The sequence below is a fragment of the Crinia signifera genome, chromosome 6 (genome assembly GCF_055691185.1).
Source record: "Crinia signifera chromosome 6, ASM5569118v1, whole genome shotgun sequence".
Lineage (NCBI taxonomy): Eukaryota > Metazoa > Chordata > Amphibia > Anura > Myobatrachidae > Crinia > Crinia signifera.
In genome coordinates this window covers 74,935,795-74,960,043 of record NC_139222.1, presented here as the reverse complement: position 1 = coordinate 74,960,043, position 24,249 = coordinate 74,935,795, and the positions used below count along the sequence as shown (strand labels likewise).

General features: G+C 44.9%; 1 protein-coding gene across 3 annotated transcripts in view; it reads right to left on the bottom strand.

Annotated features, from left to right (window-relative positions):
- CDH23 (cadherin related 23) overlaps positions 1-23,792 on the bottom strand; it is a 914,269-nt gene extending 890,477 nt beyond the window's left edge. For 2 of the 3 annotated variants that reach the window (XM_083146306.1, XM_083146304.1), the window contains exon 1: positions 23,580-23,792. The gene's annotated coding sequence lies outside the window, so the exon portion shown is untranslated. The remainder of the gene's footprint in view (positions 1-23,579) is intronic. The other variant, XM_083146305.1, reaches the window with a different exon arrangement.
- Positions 23,793-24,249: the final 457 nt, after the last annotated feature.

Here is a 24,249-nt window from a genome sequence, read left to right as displayed (position 1 = left end):
TGAAGGTTGAGTGATTTTTATTTCTTTTAAAGCTAAAAAAGTTCTTACAATAAACATAGAAATGATGCTTGTTTTTTTGGTGGATTCCATGGAGCCCGAGGGGGGTGGGGAGGGGGGTGGGGAAGGGGGGGGGGGGGGGGGGAGTGAATCTCTGGCTCCTGCTGCTGCCCTGGCCTGCTGTGCTGTATATATCTTTATTTATACTGTATATATCTGTCTTTATGTATTTATCTTTATTTACAGCTGTCAGCATGTTATATAGCGCAGCAGATTCCGTTACAGCGTCTTATATAGCGCAGCAGCTTCCGTTACAGTGTCTTATATAGCGCAGCAGGTTCCGTTACAGCGTCTTATATAGCGCAGCAGATTCCGTTACAGTGTCTTATATAGCGCATCAGCTTCCGTTACAGTGTCTTATATAGCGCAGCAGATTCCATTACAGGTTGTTATATAGCGCAGCAGATTCCATTACAGGTTGTTATATAGCGCAGCAGATTCCGTTACAGCGTCTTATATAGCGCAGCAGATTCCGTTACAGTGTCTTATATAGCGCAGCAGCTTCCGTTACAGTGTCTTATATAGCGCAGCAGATTCCATTACAGGTTGTTATATAGCGCAGCAGATTCCATTACAGGTTGTTATATAGCGCAGCAGATTCCATTACAGCGTCTTATATAGCGCAGCAGATTCAGTTACAGTGTCTTATATAGCGCAGCAGATTCCGTTACAGCGTCTTATATAGTGCAGCAGATTCCGTTACAGCGCCTTATATAGCGCAGCAGATTCCGTTACAGTGTCTTATATAGCGCAGCAGATTCCGTTACAGCGTCTTATATAGCGCAGCAGCTTCTGTTACAGTGTCTTATATAGCGCAGCAGATTCCGTTACAGGGTCTTATATAGCGCAGCAGCTTCTGTTACAGTGTCTTATATAGCGCAGCAGATTCCATTACAGGTTGTTATATTGCGCAGCAGATTCCGTTACAGCGTCTTATATAGCGCAGCAGATTCCGTTACAGCGTCTTATATAGCGCAGCAGATTCCGTTACAGGTTGATATATAGCGCAGCAGATTAGGTTACAGTGTCTTATATAGCGCAGAAGATTCCGTTACAGGTTGTTATATAGCGCAGCAGATTCCATTACAGGTTGTTATATAGCGCAGCAGATTCCATTACAGGTTGTTATATAGCGCAGCAGATTCCGTTACAGCGTCTTATATAGCGCAGCAGATTCAGTTACAGTGTCTTATATAGCGCAGCAGATTCCGCTACAGGTTCTTATATAGCGCAGCAGATTCCGTTAGCCACGCACCCAATTCATTACCAGGGGGGGGGGGGGGGGGGGCGCGAAATATGCCCTTGCTCCGGGCACCATGACACCTAGCTACACCGCTGCTGCTAATGCAACTGCATGCACTTCCAAACTGGGCAATATATCCACTAGAACCCATTGGCCTGTCCAAACACACGGTGATTAGAGATGAGCAAAGTTGCAGCAAAAAACGTTGCATGAGTTTCACAGTTAAAGAGGTTAAAAAAATAAAAATATATTGGGTGATACTGTACATGTTTCAATTTTAACAACTGCCATTGTCATTTCACACAATAATCTATAAATAGAACTGATGGTCAATTTAATGTAGTCTCCTATGGTTGGGTTAGGATTGGGGACAATAAAAAAAAAAAGCAAAATCCCATGTCAAAAGGTAGCAGTTCTCTGTGGAACCATTTGTAAAGTTACTGTAAAATGTTGTCAAGGTCAGATAACCGAAAGTCATTTCCAGTGTGCGACTCCAGGATAGGGGGCTGCAGCACACTTCGAAATTCAAAAAGAAGAGCCACATCAACTGCCATTCTAAACTGACAGTTGGTCTTTCTCCCCTATTTGAATTTTGAACTCTGGGGCTGCCACTGGCCATTTCAAGATTGTGAACCGATTATAAAATTACTCAGTAAGTTTGTACCTTAATTTCCTTTAATTTGGCAATACCCACAAAATACATTGCATCCATTTTTTTCTGTTCCCTCAGAGGTCGATCTGCACATACACTTGAATGCAGTTACTCAGCAATAGTGTCCATTGTAATTATTTTATTATTAAGGCAACTATGGATGATGAATTGTGGGGAACAAACTCAATTTGGTGGAACGGTTTCCTGTGATAGGAAAAAAGGGAGCGCTATTGCAATCCATGGGTATATTAAGTCATCAACTCCACGGTGTGTGATAGAAGGTCACGGCCCCTGACCCTTTGGTCCCAATTACAGAATAGTGGCTAAGGGCACAAACTTCTATCACCAATGTATAAAGGCCCCAATCTCCCTTAGGAAACAATAATGACAAAATAATACAAAGTTTAAACTGACAATTTATTTGCTAGGCATTAGTTATCACTTTATTGTGAGATAATACAAAGCAACTTATCCAGTTAGGCAGTGGTCAGGGAACTCGGTCCTCATTACCCCATGCAGTGCAGGTTTTGCAGGTCTCCTCACAGAATCACAAGTGAAATAATTAAGTCCACCTGCAGACCTTATAAAATGTGTCTGTGAGTAATTAGTACACCTGTGCACCTGCTGGGTTACCAGCAAAACATGCACTGTGTGGGGTAATGAGGACCGAGTTCCCTGACCACTGCAGTAAGGGTTGAACACAAGATAAAAACTAGCATTTATGAAAATAAAACTAAAAAAAGACACTACAGGTAGAGTGGCAATGTACACAAGGCTGGCTCTAATATTAGGTAGCAGCCTAGGGTGCTGGGATCTGGGGGGGCACGACCGAGTCCGCCTATCACAAAATGAATAATGCCTATTGGGGAAGCACCCTTGTCCACTTAATGCAGGTGGAGACTGAAACCTCCAAGACACCACCTCCACACATTTACTTCACAGGCTGGAAAGAGGATATTAATGGCAGTAGTGCAGTTGGTTGAAGTTTTGTCAAGACTGCCAAGATGCCTTACACAGGTCCCATTTGTTTGGTGATGATGGTATATACTTCTGATCATAACTTATTTTGGTATGATCATTATCAAATAAACTGGGTAATTTCAAGCACAAACAATCTGCTGTGCCAAACCTACAGTATTGTTAAAGGCTTTGTAGGTTATGGTAATTTGAATTGGATTCTGGAGGATATGAAAAGCCAGAGTAGGAATTGCAGAATGGCACAGCATAATATTCACCTGGCTGCACACTTAACACAGGTTGTAAAGGGAATCAGTGGGTAAAGGAAATAACAGATGGGAGGTAGTAGCAGTTAAGAAGGCAGAAGATGAGTAAGGGACAGGTAAAAAATGTATGTGTACTTCGGTGCAATTTCATAGATTCTAGACTGTGTTAAGCCCTGCACCCCCTTCAATGGACTCTACCCCAGTACTATCACACAGATGGAGCCGTGCACCACAGCTTTCCATGACGGTGTGCCATTCGCCAAGACGGGACCCGCGATCATCTGTCACTCACATCCCATTGACACAAATGGGGCGTGCAGGCATCTCACACTCATTCACGTCCCATTCTAGCTCCATCTGTACTTATAGTCTGTGGCGGCTCTGGAGGGGGGCTGTGGCACAGTTAAAAATTCAAATAGGGGAGCAACACCAACTGCAAGAGAGTTGGACTGGAATGGCAGTTGGTGACAGTGGGTGTGGCTCCCATATTTAAATTTTGAACTGTGCTGCAGCCCCCCCTCTGGAGCCACCACTGCATATAGTTTTTATTAACTTTCAAAACAGTTCGATTTAACACTATAAAGGACCAAATCATAAACCAAGTTATCCATGATTTAATCTCCTGAGTGGTAATCGTGTTAAGGGCTGCACTGTGGGCACATCCACTGATAGACACAGTCTGCAGAGCAGGGAGGTACCAGGCAGGAGAAGCTGCTGCTGCCCAGGAGCTGCGCCTGTCTTACAGTCTGACATGCAGCACACGGGGGACCGATGTTTTGCATCTGTGCAGGCGCATATCTGCGCATGTGCAGAGGCAGGGTGCGAGCAGACACGGCAAACTACAAGTTCGCCATCCCTCTCGCAGTGCGGGCGGGAGACATGGGGCACAGCCCAAGGGGACGCCCAGCATTCCATGGGCATTCCTATGGTAATTGCCCATGTCAGCTGCCATTGCCCATAGCCAGATATCAGCTGCCCACCTGCTTTCCGCACAGGGCACTCGCAGATCGGAGACACCATAGAGGTGTCTGATCTGCAAGCGCTGGAGAAATCATTCGATCAAATCATCCATTCACAGCCGTGCAGGGGATAGCAGTGTACGAGGGGGGGCGGCCAGCACTACCGATGGTGTTTATTCCACACGTGATGCTGCAATTTTTGCAGCATTGCGTGTGGAACAGAATAAGGTCCTATTTTTGCAAGCGGCCCTACTCCTGTGTCCTTGTCAGTATTGACCTAGTGCATGTCGACCTTGTGGTGCCGACCTAGAAACGGTAGAGCTTTCCATCCACAACTGGCTATGTGCAGTCATCGGTGACCGCTGTGTGGTTTTAGTGCTGCACAACACAGTTAGAGCGAGGAGCCAGATTACTGTAATTACCAATAATTGTTGCTTTGTAGTTGTGACTTGTGACCATACAGTACAGACAGCCATACATGGACTAAACTTCTCATTTATCCTACTGGCTGTGCTGCAATCTATAGAAATGCTCCGATTTACAGATATAGCCACATACACCCTTTCTGCGGTTAGCCCCTCTCAGCCGCCGGGTCCTGTGAGACTCTCTTGGCTGCTGACAATGTGCGGTAGAGAATGACTACAATGTGTTATATTAGTGGACACAGTGGGAGAGATGTAGATATAGGGCTTGGCACTGTAGAGCAGCATGGTGAGTGACTCAGGAAGGTGCACTGTATGTATTTGTCGGTGTGTGTAACTTATATATACTGTATGAATGTGTGCATTCCATCGGTGTGACTGTATATGTGTGCATACAGGTGTGTGACTATGTATATATGCGTGTGAATATATGCATAAGTGTATGTATGCATGCGTGTGACTGTATATGGGCAAGATGTTCCAAACAAAAAATGCTGTAATGGATTTCTCTTTGCATCCCCCCCCCCCCCCCCCCCCCGCCCGGTAATGTATACATACCTCCCAACAAGACCCATTCCAGGACGGACACGATGCTCTGTTTCTGGACTTCCCTGGTAATGTATGATACCTCCCAACATGCCCCATTCCAGGATGGACACAATGCTCTGTCCCTGGACTCCCCTCTTCATTTATTAATGCCATCACCTGTTTTAAACAGGTTCATTGATAAGAAAGGTATTTCACCACAGGAGATAGTAATCCAAAATGAAGAGTGTATAGAGTATTCTGTCCCTCTTGGAATGGGTCATGTTGGGATGCATGAAATTGGAATCACGAGTTGTGGGTTAAGTGTACACAGATATGAAGCTGTCAAACTCATTCGTTGCATGAGTAATCCTTACTCTGCAGGTAAGAGGAACAAGTGGAGGAGTTTGGAGAAGGGATTTGCTTTTCTCCGCTGCCTTTTCAAGCACTTGCTGAATTTATTCTAGCAAACCGAACATTGTAAAAAAAAAATAAAAAATCTGCTAATTGGCGTGCTATGAACCCACCGGATGTACCTGTGGAGCGAAAAAAAAAAAAGCAATGTGTGTGCACAGTCTTAACACATACAGACAACAAAACTCTACTGTATAACCGTTGTAGACATACAATCTCCACAAAAAAAAACTAAAAAACTAAAATTCAAATGGAGCAACATCAGGCATTTAAATAATTTAATATTAAGTGTGTTTTCTATCAATTTTGTGAAGTTTCTGTGCTGCGAACAGTCCCCGGAGAGCCATAATCTACAGGAACGTGTACTATCTGTCCAACATGAAATCTGCAGGTCGTTATGTTACCGCTGCAAGCGAAAATTATTTCTTTCAATGCTTATTACACAAGAAAATAAAAGAGCAGCTATTATTGTGTTACTTACTGTTTGCTAAATGAGTACGTTCAGTAGCACATCCAGCTGTGATTACTTCACACTCACAAATAAATATTTATTAACCTGAAATGTCAGTGTAAAACAAAGCTGGAAATAGAACGGAAGATGCATTCGTTCTCATTTATTCCATACTTAGACCGCCTTGTGTCAAGCTGACAGACAAAACAAGGTCAGAAAATTAAAATGCCATACAATTAACAAAACTGTAGAGATAACATTACTGAGGGTGCAGTACAATTAAGGGCAGTCTTTCAAGACATTCAGTAAAGGAAGAGAGATCAAGAGACACCCATAGTCCCTTCCAATGAACAGATGTGTGGGTAGGGGTAAAGCAATCAAGCAGATGTCAAACAATGTACACCTCTTCATAACCACTACAATGGAAAAGCAGGAGGACTTTTTCATTTTAAATAAGAGATCTTCTTAATATCGAAGACATTTGCTGAAAATGTTCCACATAACTCTAGATTAACAGACTAAGAAAAAAGTCATGCATAACAGAAACGAGTTGTACTATTAAAAAAAAACTATTAAAAAATAAACATAGAGGGCCAAATGTAATAGGGTGTGAGAATCAGAAGGTGAGAGATTTGCCATTTTTTTAAAGAGGCAATCATTTACACTGAAAACCAAGGTAATTTAGTCATCTAAAACGATAAAAAGAAAAAAATAAAAAAAAATGGGAAAACTCACCTAAAATCTCTTACTTTCTGATTCTTACACCCGATTACATTTGGCCCAGAATTACCCCCCCCCCCCCCCCAAAAAAAAAGATATATGATTTGCATGCTTAAATAATGTAAATATTGCAACCATAGAGTATATTGGGTGGGTTCAATTCAGTGCTGACTGCTCGCTGTCACAGCTCGCATAGTCAGTATTCAACTGACCCCCTGCACATGCCGTTTCCCCCTTTCTAGGTTTTTGTGGCGACAGGGAAACAGCATGTGCGGCCACTAAAACGGCGAGGCTCAGGGCTAAATACAGCGGGCTCCCTGCATTAGCCAGGAGCCTCGCTGTTTGGGGGAATCCTCACCGTCATCTGACAGTGAGGATTCCCCGTAATGTAGAATAGGGAGAGTGGCCAGTGTGGGGGTTAAATGGCGAGGGTCGCTTGTCTTCTGCATTGAATACGGCCATATGTGTCAGTGGGCCCTTCAAACACAGGCATACAACAGAATCTAGATTACTGTAAATCAAATGCTGCAAAACAAATAAAAATGATTGCTCGGACCAATTTGTTAACTCAAACAAATGTAACCAATTTGTTAAAATGACCATTGTCTGTTTTCCATTGTTTGAAAGCAAACAATTGATTGTTATTTGCTCCCATACACAGGCCCGGCGACAGGGGGGGTCAAAAGGGACAGCTGACCCGGGCCCCGACGATTCCAGGGGACCCAGAACCATCCGCTCCCCCCTGCTAATCCCCCTGCTCAGCCGTCCGACTGCTGCCTTGCATCTCCGCAGCGTCTCAGAGCTCAGACAAAGTTCAATCAGCTGCTCAGATAGCCCGGGCCCCCTCCAAACTAGGAGGCATGTGGGCGGAGCTACATGGAGATCAATGGGGGCGGAGCTACACAGGGCTTAATGGGGTGGAGCTACACATTGCTCAATGGCGGGGCTACAGGGCACTCACAAATGCTGGTGCTGCTACTGCTGCCTGAGCAGGAAGAGAGGCTGCTGCAGGAACTTCCAGGCAGGGATGCCCAGCCAGTAAGACTGCACCCTGCTGGTGTTTCTAAGGTAAGAGTAAGTGGTGTGTGTGTGTGTGTGTGCATACATGTGGGGTGGGTTATGGTTACGGGGTGGGGGAGGTAAGGGTTAGGTTCAGTGGCGTAAGTTTGCCCCAGTCGCCCGGAGGCATGATAAATGCTGGCGCCCCCCCACCTATATATATATATATATATATATATATATATATATATATATATATATATATATATATATAGAACAGAGGGGGCACTTGATGGTATTACCACTTTTATTCTTTAAAAAGAGTAATGATCATTCATAAAAAGTAGGGGTATAGCATAGCACCCATACCAAATCATCCGTCAGCTGTGGACATAATTACCACATGGATGGTTTCAAAAACAATCCCACTGGCACAACTGCTACAGTCAATGATGTTTTATAACTAGCGGGACCTCCAAGTAGCTTTCACATTGTCCAGCACTGCCAGACGCTGCAGGGTCCCGGTGGCTTCTCAGTAGCCTAGTTAGTAGGGAAGCATCTTGTGTCACTCTGGCCACATACACACCTCTCACTCAGATGCCCACATACACACCACTCACTAAGACGTGCGCACGCACATTCCCACCTCTCACTCAGACGCCCACATACACACCTCTCACTTATGCATGCACACACATAAACACCTCTCATACAGATGCGTGCATACAACCATAATTAAATGCACACACAAACACCTTATTCACACGGATGCTCACACACACACATGCCTTATTCATACAGATGCTCACACACACATGCCTTATTCACACAGATGCTCACACACATGCCTTATTCACACAGATGCTCACACACACATGCCTTATTCACACAGATGCTCACACACACATTCCTTATTCACACAGATGCTCACACACACTCATGCCTTATTCACACAGATGCTCACATACACATGCCTTTTTCACTCAGATGCACACACATACACACAACTTTTACTTAAAAATACACACACACACCTATATTAAACAAAAACAACATTCTCAAAAAAAAAAAAAATACACACAAACACTCCACACAAAAATGCTTAAACATCCTATTGCTGCCAACATTTAATACCCCCACCCCACATGTGCCACACACTCAGTGCAGCAACAGCGCTGCAGTGTTTACCTGCAGGCTGCAGCTATCTCCCCATAATGGACTGGAGCAAAAGTCGTCTTCACAGTCCGGGACAGCTCTCAGCCTTGGAGGAGCTGTACGCTGGAGCTCCCCCTGGTGTCAGCCAGCTGCCGACTCACACTGTCTGTGTGAAAATGAATACAAGGAGGCAGCTGGCATGACACTGCTCCTCCGTCTGATGACAAATAAATATTTTCAACTGCGGGGATGGATCGGCGGCCAGTGGGAGGCAATGGAGAAGCGCCCCCTTAAGACAAAAAGCCCGGCGGCAAGCGACTCCATTGCCTCCCGCAGTTCCGCCACTGGTTAGGTTACAACATACCAGGGTTGGCACTAGTGAGGAGAGTCAGAATTAGGCTGCGGGGTGGGTGGTGGTGGGTTATGGAGCATGTTGTGCAATAGGCATGAGGGACTGCGTAAGTATGAGAGCAAGAGCTGCTTGGTGAGGGAGATGTCAATGTGATAGAGCGCGGGGTGAGGGAGTGCCGCAGGGTGAGTGCGTCAGTGTGATAGAGCGCAGGCTGCGGGGTGAGGGAGCGTGTCAGTGTGATAGATTGCGGGGTGAGGGAGTGCATCAGAACGCAGGCCATGGGGTGAGGGAGTGCCGCAGGGTGAGTGCGTCAGTGTGAGAGCGCAGGCTGCGGGGTGAGGGAGCACATCAATTGATAGGAGCGTAGGCTGCAGGGTAAGGGAGGGTGTCAGTGTAATAGAATGCAGGGTGAGGGATTGCGCCAGTTTGCTAAAGCACAGACCGCGTTATGAGGGAGCATTTCAATTGATAGAGCGCAGGATGAGGGAGAGGGTCAGTGTGCTGAAGCGCAGACCATGGGGTGAGGGAGTGCATCAGAGTGATAGAACGCACCACTCCAGTAATGGGCATGCGCTTCCAGTTTACGTCTCAGCAAAGGGGGGATGATAGAGTTTGAGGGGGCCCTCAGAGATATCAATGTATGGCCCTGCCCATACATTACCAGTTTGTTGTTTGTTCCAGACAGATTGGACAGATATATCTTTAGGTGTATATCCGGCTTAAGTTATAGGAATATTAGAAGCCACCTTTGGGTGTGCATGCCACATGTGTGTGCCCATTGGGCTTAGCCCTGATGGTCCTATAAAGTTCAAACAGTAATACTTGCACGAAAGGAAGGGGACAAAAAAACTTTTTTTTGTGGGGGCACTCTTCAAAACATTCAGTTAAAATAAATTGTAGCAGATTCTTTTTACCAAATATCCAAAGCAGACAGTAAACAAACAAACATGCATATGCTGCCGAGTAGTTTTTTGTAGCTTTTCCAGTGTGTATAGCAAACTGGAGAAAAGAACAGGTCAAATAACAGGTTACATTAGATGTAGGTTTAAGTGACTATTTTTTGGGAATGGCATTAGGATCATGGCACTTGCGATGCCTGCACACGGCCAAAAAGACAGCCAGACATATCTGGATGGCCAGGATTCCTACAAATTTTAACCCCTCACCCAACCCTGCTTACATGCAGCCTAACCCACTCCCTTATCAGTGCCTAACCCCAACCCTCCCCCCGGAAGCCAAACCACAACCTTCTCCTCCAGCCCAAGACCACCTCTAACTAACCCCTGCAATTAATCCCCAAATGTCCTTCTGCACCACATCATGATCGTAACCATACCTCCCTTAGTGCCTAATCTTACCCATCCCTTTTTAGTGCCTAACTCTACCCCCACCCTCCAGCAGCCTATCCCACCTTCTAGAGCCTAAAACTAACCCCCACCCCTGCACTCTAGTCCTATCCCTCTCGGGCATACTTATAATTAGGATCCCAGTGCCAATCTTCTGACCAGTGTCACTGTGTCAAGATTCTGGGATCGGTATTCTGCCCGACTGCCTCCTGACCACCAGTATGCTAACTGGATCCCCTTACATGTTCTCAGAGTCACACAGTAGTGTTTTAAAAACTTAAAAGAACACAACCTAACCTGTAGGTAACAGCTTTAGTGAACTGTTAGGAGGAACATTGTATATACTATAAGTACAGTGATACACTGTAGCTCCATACAGTTCACTACATGTGGAGCCTGTAAAGCAACTGATAGGACTGTAATCTTTATCACACATATTTTTCTCTTCAAACACTGTACATGCCATAAGCAATGTAAAACTATTAAAGACAATGTGTTCTATAAAATGACAAATCTATAGATTTAGGACAGGCTGTCACATTACTGATAATATGAACCAAAACTCTATAAAACTGTATTGACATTCATAGATTGCATATGGTCCTTTCTTGGAAACAATTACCATATATACTCGAGTATAAGCCTACCTTTTCAGAACATTTATTATGCTGAAAAAGCCCCCCTTGGCTTATACTCGAGTGAGGGTCCCACTTGAGTCAATAAGTTTTCCCAGTTTTTTGTTGTAAAATAAGGTGCCTCGGCTTATATTCGAGTCTACTTATACTCGAGTATATACGGTACTTATTTTTGCAATTCAGTCTGGTTTAAATGTTTCAATTAAATGTCTTTTTTTTTTTCAAATAAAAAAATGGTCCACATTGAATGTTGAACAATGTTAATGTTCTTATTTTAAAGTAGCTCACTATTGGATCTGCTACTACCGCTAGGGCAGTTGAGCCTGACTAGACGTCTGACCTGAAAGGGTTAATATATTTACATTTCTTTAAATACATTTAAGTCTTGAGAACAGAGAATGTTTCCCCCCATTTCAGCACTGCTGCAAAGCTGCTGCAAAGCTGCTGCCAAGCAAAGGCATTGGTAAACTTTTCTTCAAATGATACCAAGTCATTATTGAAAGTTGTATCACCTGCAGCTGTTGCCAAGTTAGAACAGTTCAATCGTGGGTGAATATGGAAGTAATGACAGTGAATAGCAGAACGATTTAGAATACCAATCTGCAAAGTGAATATTACAATATACTACTCCACATGAACTTTTCATGTAGAAGAACAAAAGCTTAAGCAGACTTTCCCAATACTTTGCAGAAAGATTGAAAAGCCCTTTTCTAATACCCCTTTCCCACTGCAGGCTTTACACGTGTAAATGCCGTTTTTTTAGCCTTTTTAAACGGCTAGAGCTGCAGTGGGAAAGCTCCAGGTTGCTTTACACGGGTAACAAATACCGTTTTTTGTTACCCGTGTAAAAAGCAGTGTTTTTAACGTGTAATAGCCGTTTTTTCGGCAGTGGGAAAGGGGTAGCCCTTTACCCGTTAAAAAAAAAAACGGCATGGGGTCCCCCCCCACTGCCGAAACCAGCACCAGGCTGAAGGAGCCGGGGCTGGTAATAAAAAATCAGGAAACCCGACAAATAGGGGTTCCCTGATTTTTTACAACCAGCCCCAGGCTCCAGGTCCGGGGCTGGTTCCCAAAATACGGGGGACAAAATGACTAGGGGTCCCCCGTATTTTAAGAACCAGCCCCAGGCACAACCAGCCAGCAGGGTAATGCCACAGCCGGGGGACACTTATGATATAAGTTCCCGCGGCCAAAGCATTAACCCTACCGACCAGTCAGCCTGGCCAGGGGCCCTGGGGGAGTGGGGACCCCCCCAATAAAGGGGTCCCCCCCCTCCAGGACTTACCTGACCAGGCTGAAGCCTGGTGCTGTCCTCGATGCCCCTGGGCGGTGGGCATCGAGCTGATGGTATTGTGTAAAAAATAGAATAAAAACCATTGTCTTTTACTGGTGAACTATGAGTCCCAGCAAGCCTCCCCCGCAAGCTGGGACTTGGAGAACCACAAGTCCCAGCCTGCGGGGCATTAAAGGGCCCGCTGGGTCTTGTAGTTCCACAGTAAAAGAAAGAGTTAAATAAACACACTGACACACGTGAAAAATAAAAGTTTAATACATACATAACACATACATACTGATACTTACCTATCTTGAGCCCGTAGGTAGCCCTGGTCCTGATGTCCTGGTCCGTGTCGGCGTCTGTATCCAGTCGGCATCCCTGTCGGCGACGGCGTCGGCGGTCCGGAGTCCGAAGAAATCCATTTGGGAAGCTGTGGAAGGAAACCATACTCACCTGTCCCAGCGCGACGTAGTCCAGGTAAGGGTCTTTGCAAAAAAAACAAACCGACACCCGAACCAGACCGGACTGACGGAGACGCACGTGTGTTTGTTTACATCGTGCGGCTCCGCCTCCCGAATGCCGCTATTGGCCGCCTTGCGGCCTAGCGGCTCCTGATTGGCCGCTAGGCCGCAAGGCGGCCAATAGCGGCATTCGGGGGCGGAGCCGCACGATGTAAACACACCGTGCGGCTCTCTGCCTGTTCGCTTGGTTCGGGTGTCGGTTTGTTTTTTTTGCAAAGACCCTTACCTGGACTACGTCGCGCTGGGACAGGTGAGTATGGTTTCCTTCCACAGCTTCCCAAATGGATTTCTTCGGACTCCGGACCGCCGACGCCGTCGCCGACAGGGATGCCGACTGGATACAGACGCCGACACGGACCAGGACATCAGGACCAGGGCTACCTACGGGCTCAAGATAGGTAAGTATCAGTATGTATGTGTTATGTATGTATTAAACTTTTATTTTTCACGTGTGTCAGTGTGTTTATTTAACTCTTTCTTTTACTGTGGAACTACAAGACCCAGCGGGCCCTTTAATGCCCCGCAGGCTGGGACTTGTGGTTCTCCAAGTCCCAGCTTGCGGGGGAGGCTTGCTGGGACTCATAGTTCACCAGTAAAAGACAATGGTTTTTATTCTATTTTTTACACAATACCATCAGCTCGATGCCCACCGCCCAGGGGCATCGAGGACAGCACCAGGCTTCAGCCTGGTCAGGTAAGTCCTGGAGGGGGGGGACCCCTTTATTGGGGGGGTCCCCACTCCCCCAGGGCCCCTGGCCAGGCTGACTGGTCGGTAGGGTTAATGCTTTGGCCGCGGGAACTTATATCATAAGTGTCCCCCGGCTGTGGCATTACCCTGCTGGCTGGTTGTGCCTGGGGCTGGTTCTTAAAATACGGGGGACCCCTAGTCATTTTGTCCCCCGTATTTTGGGAACCAGCCCCGGACCTGGAGCCTGGGGCTGGTTGTAAAAAATCAGGGAACCCCTATTTGTCGGGTTTCCTGATTTTTTATTACCAGCCCCGGCTCTTTCAGCCTGGTGCTGGTTACGGCAGTGGGGGGGACCCCACGCCGTTTTTTTTTTTTAAATTCTCCCCCCCCCCCCTATCTTTACACTGCTTAAACGGGTTTTTAAACAGGTAAGTGTGAATGTGACAAAAACAGCTTTTAAACGGTAATTTACCGTTTAAAAGCTGCAGTGGGAAAGAGTCTTTATGGCTCTTACCCGTTTAAAGACCCGTTTAAAAAAAACGGGTCTTTACCCGTGTAGGCAGTGGGAAAGCAGCATAAGATTCCAATCAAAAGCCCTGGTGTGAGGGCTACAGGTTGTTGTAATGGGTGTGTACAACATATTTTACACCTAAAAAATAAAGTAATTGGCAAAAAAAGTTTTGAAGTAATGCTGATAAGCTCCCATTTGTCCCAGTTCTGCTCCTCAAACACCCAGCATGGCATCCCCTGTCGCCCCCTGCATCTGTAAGTTTATATACACTCACCGCTGGCCGTCATAACATCCAGATACACATCGCTCCAGAATGAACATGACTTTAGACAGCCTGTATCTGATTTAGGAATTGCTGCACATGACATTTTTAGCAGGGGTACGGTTTGCAGGTACCAATCCCTAGGGTGAATTGTGAGCTGATAAAGTGTCTGATTCGGCAAATGCATCTAATGATTGGGTACACACTTGCAAATATAGCAGCTATTCGATTGAATGACTGATATAATCGATGGAACATCGCTCAGTGTGTACCTGTGAACTGTGTCATTCACTGATATATTTCATCAACGGTGCAACACAAGCAATGCCCGATATATCTTAAGATATATTGGTCCATTGTGCTCTGTGTACATGCAATCCGCTAACTATACATGGCTCACCAAGGCCTATTGTTCTCAGCTGCAATACAATACATAGAACAATACAGTAGGGGATTAGCATAGGATTAAGTGCGACAGCTCTGGCTCACTTAATCCTATTAAAGGGTTAGATGAGGATGTCAATCTATATGTACAGTCAGCAGATTACACGTACACACACCAATATATTTTAAGATATATTGGGCATTGCCTGTGTTGCACAGCTCAATAAATTCCAGGCAGTTCGTAATAAATATGTCTGGAACAATGCGAAACCCAAACTTGCACAAAAAAAAATGACGTTGGTGGTCTATCGTATCCTAATTAAGAATTGTACCAGTTGGCATGCTTAATAAATCAAATGAGCGATTGGTCAGTTTCCTCTGGCCATAAACCGTGGGTGGTTCTGGAACCGAGCATGTTGAACTGAATATGGTGCTCAACGCTAGATCCGTTTCTGCACAGGCTTCTAGAGCTCCATTGGACACTCTTAAAGTGTAGGACAGATTTTTGTTGTTAAACCTGCCATTACCTAGTTTGACTTTACTAGGTCCTTGCTCCCTACTATCCAAGTTGTTGTTACATAAACACAAACTACTATATATATATATATATATATATATATATATATATTCTTGGGGTAGCTCGGCGCTGCTGCTGAAATAAAGCAAGTGTCCGTTGTGCCTTCCCTGGATTAGATACAGGTGCGGGACCTCACTGGACCTATTGGAGTCCCTGACCCGGTCCAGTGAGGTCCCGCACCTGTATGTATATATATATATATATATACACACACACACACACACACATATATACACACTCACACATACATACATATATACATACACTGGTACAGCGGCGGCACTCAGACGACTGGAATGAACGGAGACCACACACAGGTTCAAGATCTTTCGAGATTTAATCTCGTCATCAGGATTAAATCTCGAAAGATCTTGAACCTGTGTGTGGTCTCCGTTCATTCCAGTCGTCTGAGTGCTGCCGATGTTCCTGTATGCATTTGCCAACCCTAACCAGGGAGTGAGTTTGGGAAAGCACCGGGCGCATTATACACACTTGTTAAGAAAGGGAGTGCCGGCTACTCAAATATATATTTCATGCGCAAACCATAAAAGTATACTGTTATAATAGCCATGGAAAGTATACTCCTCCTGTTGGATGCAGCCTCTTTAGATCCGTGCAGGATCACACAAGGATCCAATCAAGATACTATGGGAAGAAAAGCACACGGAGGGCGCACCCGACTTCACACACCCCCTGATGAAACGCGTTGGACATGGCCTATGCTGTGACGTGATGCCATCATTTCTCTACAAGCACAGCAGACGGACTTCAGAGTGAGACACGCTCACCCTCGGACAGACGCTGCACCAGACGCCGGAGCACAAGTCTCCTATCAGTGGTCCTCTAGATGAGCCGCTCTCAGCTAGATGACCACTGGGTCGCGAGGTCCAGAGCGGTGACTGAATCATATCATATTTGCTGGCAAGCTGTTAATTTTAAACCCCCATGTATGTGAGCATATGTTTGTGTTGTTACATAAACACCCATATTTCTACTCACTGGTGCGGTCTCTGTGTGCTTCGCTTCCCATCTATATGTCAGTGTCTAATTTGACAGTCAATAGGTCGATAAAAAGTTTGAAATGCACTGGTTTTGTGTTGTGTTGACACCTGAGGATGTCGAAGCACAATTAGTGTAGCGCGTACCCTGGCAATTTCCAATCGTAGTCCACACGTGCCAGCACCCACAGTGCTAGCACAATGATTGAACCGTGAGTAGAGAGTGTATGTTATTTGTGCAGACAGGGGGGGGGGGGGGGGGGACCTGGCCATACTACAATTGAGACATGATTTAGGTATGGGACTGCAGGACAATAAATGAAATCATTGTAACAAAGCAGGTTTACTTTTTTGTAGGCACAATCGCCAGGGATACCTGCTGCTAAGCTGGGACACATCACATGGAACACGGTTCTAGCAAATACAGAAATTGCTAACACATGTTCTACATTTTCATCCTAAACCGATATGAACATAAAATTAGGTGAAAACTGCTGGGGAAAAATAGGCTTTTTAGGTAATAGGTAATTATTAAACTATTGGTATATGTAATATAGAGGGTTCCCAATGGAGTTATTCAAAATGTAGCACCGTTCAGGCATGTATGCCTGCAGGTGCCATCATTTCAGCTTTCACCCCAGGGGGCAAACTAAAATGTGTGAAAGTTGGCACACAAATGGGACTTTTCATGTTGCACCCTTTAGTTTGGTCAGGTTTAGCCGCTATGCCACCTAAACCCATCCTTAATGGGCAAGACAGGTGCGATAAAAACTGGCATGTGAATATCGACCTGTAATATCCCGTCACTTTAGATGGGAGATCGGGTGTGATTAAACATTTGAATCTGCCCCTTATAATCCTTTAACTACTGTATACTCCGTTTAGCAATTCAGGAAAAACTATGGACCGTAGTTCCTTATATACAGTAATTCTACATTAAGCGTGTCATGGCTTTACGACGGCACCTGTAGCTGATGTACTGTACATTTCCTGTATACACAGAAGTATTGCCAAAGCAGACATTTGTTTCACTTAAAAAACGTGATAAAACAAATTACTGACAAACTGCAGTCTTGTCTTTAGAAGTCAACAGTTATAGATTTTATAATTTCACATGCTGCCTTTGGTAGGAGCTGCTGTATTGAAGGTTAAAAGTATTATTTGTGGGAATTAAACACAAAACTTGAAGGCACCATGGTTACCACCAGCCCAAAGCGATTGTCTGTTTGTATAGATATACAGATCATGCATACAGTACTGTATACTAAGATTTTCTATAACTATCCAACCCTGGGAGCACACACTGGACGCTCTCTCTAGACCACAGGTTCTCATCAATATTCCCCAAGCTGTGTTTTTTGGATTTGTTTAGTCATGCTCAGGTGAGTTGATCTATTTTGCTAGGTCAGTGCTTATCCCACCTATTTCAACAGACTAAGGGCCAGATGTATCAAGCTTCAAAAGTGATAAAATGAAGAGTGATAAACAGCCAGCCAATCAGCTCCTACCTGTCATGTCACAGGCTGGGTTTGAAAAATAGCAGGTAGTAGCTGATTGGTTGGCTGTTTATCACTCTCCATTTTATCACTTTTGAAGCTTGATACATCTGGCCCAAAAAATCCTGAACACACACACAACGTCCAAAATCATACAAATATTAATCTTGTTTTATTTCCATTAAAATACACTTCACATTGAACCTTAAAATCATGTATTTTACAATTTTTTTCACCAATTTCGTTGAAAGACATTTCCCTTGAACCCAGTGTCCTAGAAGAAATAGGTTGACAAAAGATATTGATGACAGACAAAAGACGAAAGATCTAGCTACAGTTTATAGGCTCTTTTTGAAAGATATCCAAATTGAGCTGCATGCACAGTTGACTAAAAATCTTGATGAACAACTGGCGGGTAAGCGCATCATCATTCGTCTTTCGGCACATTAACACTGAAAGATATATATGGACCGATTTCATTCAGAATGGAAGAAATGAAAGAAATTGGTCAAAAAAGTTTGTCAAAAAAATTGTACAGTGTGTATGCACCTTTAGATGCATCTAGTTTTAAAGGAGGAAAACAGGAAAAAAAATATTCTGAACCAAATGGTGTAATAAAATATTTAATATTGTATGCCTCGCTCCCCCCCCCCTCCCCTGGTACTTGTATGCCCGCTGCCCAATCCCCCCTCCCCTGGTACTTGTATGCACGCTGCCCCCCCTCCCCTGGTACTTGTCAGCTCACAGAGGTCTGGCCAGCAGGGATCATGCATTGTGCTATGGGGTCCGTTCGGCGAATGGGAAATCATCGGCGGGGTCCCTGCGGCAGATGGGTACTAGTAGCGCTAGTACCAGTACCAGGGGAGGGGGGGAGCGGGCAGCTGGCATGCAAGTACCAGGGGAGGAGGGCGGACTCTGCTGCAGCTCCTGAGATTCCGATACAGCAGCAGCATCCAGGACTCAGTGCTTTTTCCAGTATTCGCTCCATAAGACGCACATCCTTTCCCCCCCCACACACTTTTTTGCGTCTCATGGTGCGAAAAATACGGTACATATTGTGAACCTTTAGAATATTTAACTTGAAAATATCAAACCATACAGCCAACCTGGTACTGCTTGCTGTGGGTAATGAAGTGGAGATATCAGCTTCTAATTTATACACCTTTCAAACAGAAAAAGAATTTCCTGGGTGAAGCAGTTCCACCTGAAAATTTCATGAAATACACGGGTCCTTTTCTGTGTGAAAGGGTCAATCCAGATCTTAAACTCCGGGTCTCCCACCCTGCAAATGACCGGGGTCGGAGACCCAGAGTTTATGATAAGAGTTGACCCTTTCCCACAGGGGAAAACTACCGGGTCTAAATGTTAGACGCGGAAATTTGCTCTCCTGTGTGAAGGGGTCTGACAGCGCACAGCTGAATAACCCGACGCTTCAAATGCAAGGTAAATGCTGGGTTATTCGGCCCCCACTGTCTGAAAGCGGTATTACATTGTACCTACATTGTACCTGCTGTATTTGAAAAATGACAGTCTGTTTGTGAGAAACAGTGGCATCTGCACAGAAGAACCTAATGTTTATGTCAGGGGGGCTGGTGTATGAAATGGGCATGCTAAAACTGTGGCAGAGTGCTCCCAAATCAGCTGGAGGCCTGCCCCTGTAAATCTCCATCCCATGCATGCTATAGTAAGGTGATCTCACTGGCTCTAGCAGTGAAAAGGTTAACTGCAATGTAAAGGATGTGTCTGAAAGCTGTGAATCTCAGACTGGTAATTGTTCTACAGAAAACTGACAGGATGGAACCCACACCTTTTACATTTGCACATACCCATTTTACTTTGGGTGAAACATTTTGGATTGCGACTGTTGTGGAAGGTGGAATATTGGGAGAAGGAGGAGGAAGTAATTAACACCAAAACAGAATTCATGTTACAATACAGCATGAAAAACATGCACAATCCATATTAAAATAAACTGCCTGAGGACAAAAAAAAACCCAGAACAATATATTATACAGTAATTCTGTGCCTGCCAATAATACGGTCTTAAGGTTCTGCGGAGCTGAGAGGCAAACCTCAAGTTTCACTAAGAGCCTGTTGTTTTCTATGGATACCTCTCTTCACATGTATACTGTAAGAGTACAGGGTTGTATGTTCAGCTTAATACTGCTTTCACATCGCAACTGCAAGGTCGGACCAGATATCTCAATTCCGGGTCCGACACTTCCACATAAAACCCAGGTCCCGCCCATTATACACAGGGCAACCCAGGGTTTAACACTTCTATCCTGGGTCAACCCACCTGCCAATTCGACCTGGTACATAAGGTCCCGTCAACAATACGACAATAACACGGGTGCGGTGTGAAAGGGTACCACCAACCTGGAAACCCGAGACTCATTGTTGTATGCATTTATTAAGGGTTAAGCAAATATGAAAGCGTCTAGCCCAGTGGTTTTCAACCTCAGTCCTCAAGACCCCCACACAGTTTTCTATGTCACCCGGCAGGTGCACATGTGCACTCATTACTCACTGACACATTTTAAAAGATCCAAAGGCGGAGCTAATTACTTCACTTGTGATTCTGTGTGGAGACCTGCAAAACAAGCACTGTGTGGGGTCCTTAGGACCGAGGGTGAGAACCACTGCTCAAGCCATTCCCATACTAAAGCCATTACTCAGACAGCAAAGATGGGCCCCCTTGTATCCTAGCATAAAAGTGCCTTGAAACGGGTGTGAATTACATTTTACATTTATTTTATTTTAAAAGGGATTTGAGTTATATATATATATAATTTACTAAAATCATTTTACTATTTTAATGTACACGAGCAACTTAATTGGCCTTTTAATTACAGGCACATGGACAACATATTTGACTATCGTGAGGTACATCAAGTTTAGGTACAAAAAAAGTTAATGACATGTTTCTGAATGACCAGCTCCTAAAAATCATTGTGAATGTGACCAATAGAGGCCCTTTAAGATGTTGCCTAGTGTCACGGAGGTATTGAGTAAAGCTTGGAGAGAAAATTGTTAGAGATAAAAGTACCAGCCAATCAGCTCCTGTCATTTTTTGAAACATAGCCTCCTCTCTCTGACCTTTAATAAAGTATCCCCCTAATCATAATGCTTTTTGCATAGCTAATCATAGATGTAGCCAAACAAATCCAGCACCATTGATTAGGTCATAAGTTTATATAGCACTAAGAAGGGTATTTAGCAAAACTTGGAGAGAGATAAAGTTGTGAAATAAAGTACCGATCCGCTCCTTTCATTTTTCATACACAGCATGTAAAATGTAAGACAGAAGCGGACAAGCTTGTACTTTATTTCACAACTGTATCTATCTTTAAGGGGCAGATGTACTAAGCGTAAAAAGTGATGACCTGGAGAGTGATAAACCACGAGCCAATCAGCTCATACCTGTCATGTCACAGGCTAGGTTTGAATAATGACAGGTAGGGGCTGGGTGGTGGTTTATCACTCGCCATTTTATCACTTTTCCAGGCTTAGTACATCTCGCCCTTTGAGCTGAATACCCCCTAAGGGGTCTATGTACAGGTGGAGCCACAGTCATCTGAGCGTCTCCCGATGCGGGAAGTTGCACGTCAAGGCGCAAATAAACCGTGTACGCATGTGAGACGCGCATGTGCCCCATTTGCAGCAATGGATGCTAGTGCACTCGCAGGTCGCTGTTGCACACTGGCTCAGCTAATGAGCATGGACCCATCTTTACTATGTCTAGGAGAGATAAATTGGAGAGAAATACAGTACCAACCAGTTCTTAACGGGACTATGTAAAAACCGGACCCGGATTACACTCTGGACCGCCGGACAGGGCATCAAAATCTGCAGTCCGGAGCTTGTAGGGTCCGGTCCGGGGGGTTGTCTTGTCCGGGGGTCCCTGTGATAGCTATCACCAGGGACATGGGGGAGGGGAGATTACAGCCTCCTCGGGTGGTCCGGACCGTCCGGTTTTTGCTACATGCCCGGACCATACAGGGGAGCTTTATTCTACCCCTCCTCCTCTACCTGGTGACAGGTGTGACAGGCAGCCCCCCTGGACAGGACACCCCCTGGACCGGAGGCTACAAGATGCAGAGTTTGATGTCCGGTCCGGCGGTTTTGTCCTGGTCCGGTTTTCACCCATACCTGTTCTTAACTGTCATTTTTCAAACATAACTTGTGATATAGCAGTTAAAAGCAGATCAGCTGGTCCTTTATCTCAGTCCACTTTATCTCTCGCCATGGCTGAGTACATAAACCCCTTTAATCAGTGCTATTTTTCTGCAGGAACTAGCAGGAACTCAGTTCCTGAACCTCTTATTAATTATGACATCATCAGGAACTGGGTTCCTCAACCTGTTCTGGCCCAAAATGTACTTTCCATAACAGAAGTTTTATTTTTAAAGTGCCCTGTGAGTGCCTTTGTTTCTAAATACAATATATACATATCTCTCTCTCTCTCTCTCTCTCTCTCTCTCTCTCTCTCTCTTTTTATTTCATCGACCCACCCCCAGACCCAGAGTTCCTGAACCTATTTTTCTAGAAACATAGTACTGCCTTTAATGCTGCAGAACGTGGTCAGCCCTTTTTACACGATTACAGTAACTGTGTAATAATAAGGCAGGTGCACATATAATGGAAGATAGAGATGAACATGAACTACTGCTACAAAGTCTTGGTTTCAAGGAGCTGGAAACATCCACATCCTGCCAGTGCCGCCGGCAATGACTGGCACCCCAGGTAATGCTGGTACTGTATGCCCACCTTTCTTGTTACTAACCCAGGCTTTGTGCGGCTACTGGGTTACACAGAGTCTGGTTCATATTGATCATGGGCACTCAAGGGTTACCTAAATAATTGTCAAAATCAGTGATGTGAACGATACCACAATCCGGAGGCAAACGTTCATGTGTGGGATGTCTATATGATTCCAAAGCGTTCTGTTACAACACTATGATTCACTGGGACTGCTCCAATAGCATCACATGAATGACAATGAGTTGCCTTTACGTGTTTAGCTTTTGGACAAGAATATACCCAGCATATGAAGCTCACACCTACGGGCAGATAGGATGGAGGGCTACAGTGTTGCATTCGTAATAGACCACGTCACCCACACAATGCTTCTTTAAATAAAATAATAATAATCATATTTGATTGTAACCACATTATGCGAAACCTGACTTTACAAATGAAGTACAGCAATGACAGCAAATATCTTTCCCCAAGTATTCGCAAACATGATTTCCATCAGTTTAATGAAGACCTTTTGCTAAAATGACTATGACCTTTCAGATAATTGCAAAACTAGTTTCAACATGATGGCTTAAATACAGTAAGGACACCGTAATTGGCCAATCACCAGCAGGGATCCCCAGCACATAGTGATCCAGTGCCTGAGACCAGGAAGCATTATTCCATGCAAATCAACAGATGCAGAACACGTGCAAGGTGCAAAAGTTTGTGCAAAGGGGAGAAGAATCTACCCAGCGCTTCTGCAGTAATGGGGGCATCAGCAAGAGGCTGTGCCAGCTCCAACTAGGGTAGCACAGGTGACAGCATGGCACCTACAGTGGGGAATGGTGCAGGATATTAGTAACCAGACAGGTCTCTTATATGGAATGAGATGAGCAATGCGACCTACAGTATTTAGCTGATTATGATGAGATGACAAAGGATAAACCCACAGGAATAAACGTTTCGGTACCTTAGGAGAGAGGTTGTCACAGGCAGTAATTGCAATCAGGAACGGACTTGCTGTGTCTGGCTGGATGCTCCAGGGTGGAAATCCTTGTCTTTTATTCCCCTCGGTCCGTTATTAATTCCTTGCAGAGTACAGATCAACTTCAAGAGTGCCACAGGAATCCTTCATTCCCCCCTCAAGTCCAGAGCATCCAATTCCCCCCCACCACAGCCTCCCGGCTGCAAGCTCCCCCCTTATCTCCCTCCCACCCGTAACATTCACACTCGCTCTCCCCTGACTAGTCTCAGAGTAACTCTCCAGCCCCAACATGGAGCGCAGCCTTAGATGGAACAGGTGCAGGGATCCACGGCCACCATCTCTGGATACAGGATCACCCAAGCAGGCAACTTTTTTCTCTTTCTCTATTTAACTTGATTGTGACCCTTCTCTGGATTTACAATGATGATTTTGTTTCTTTTCCAGTTCTCCTCTAGAAAAATCCCAAATAGATCGTCCCCTCCTCACAGCCTTGCAGGCAGCATGACAGACAGAGGGAGAGAGGCAGATGATCACTTTAAGAGGCAGCAGCAGCTCCTATTGCCAGATCATGAATATTTCAGCGAGTTAAACTGCCCTCAGCTGATGTCAATGCTAGTTGCTGCTTTGGTGACTCCACAAATCCCTCATAGATCAA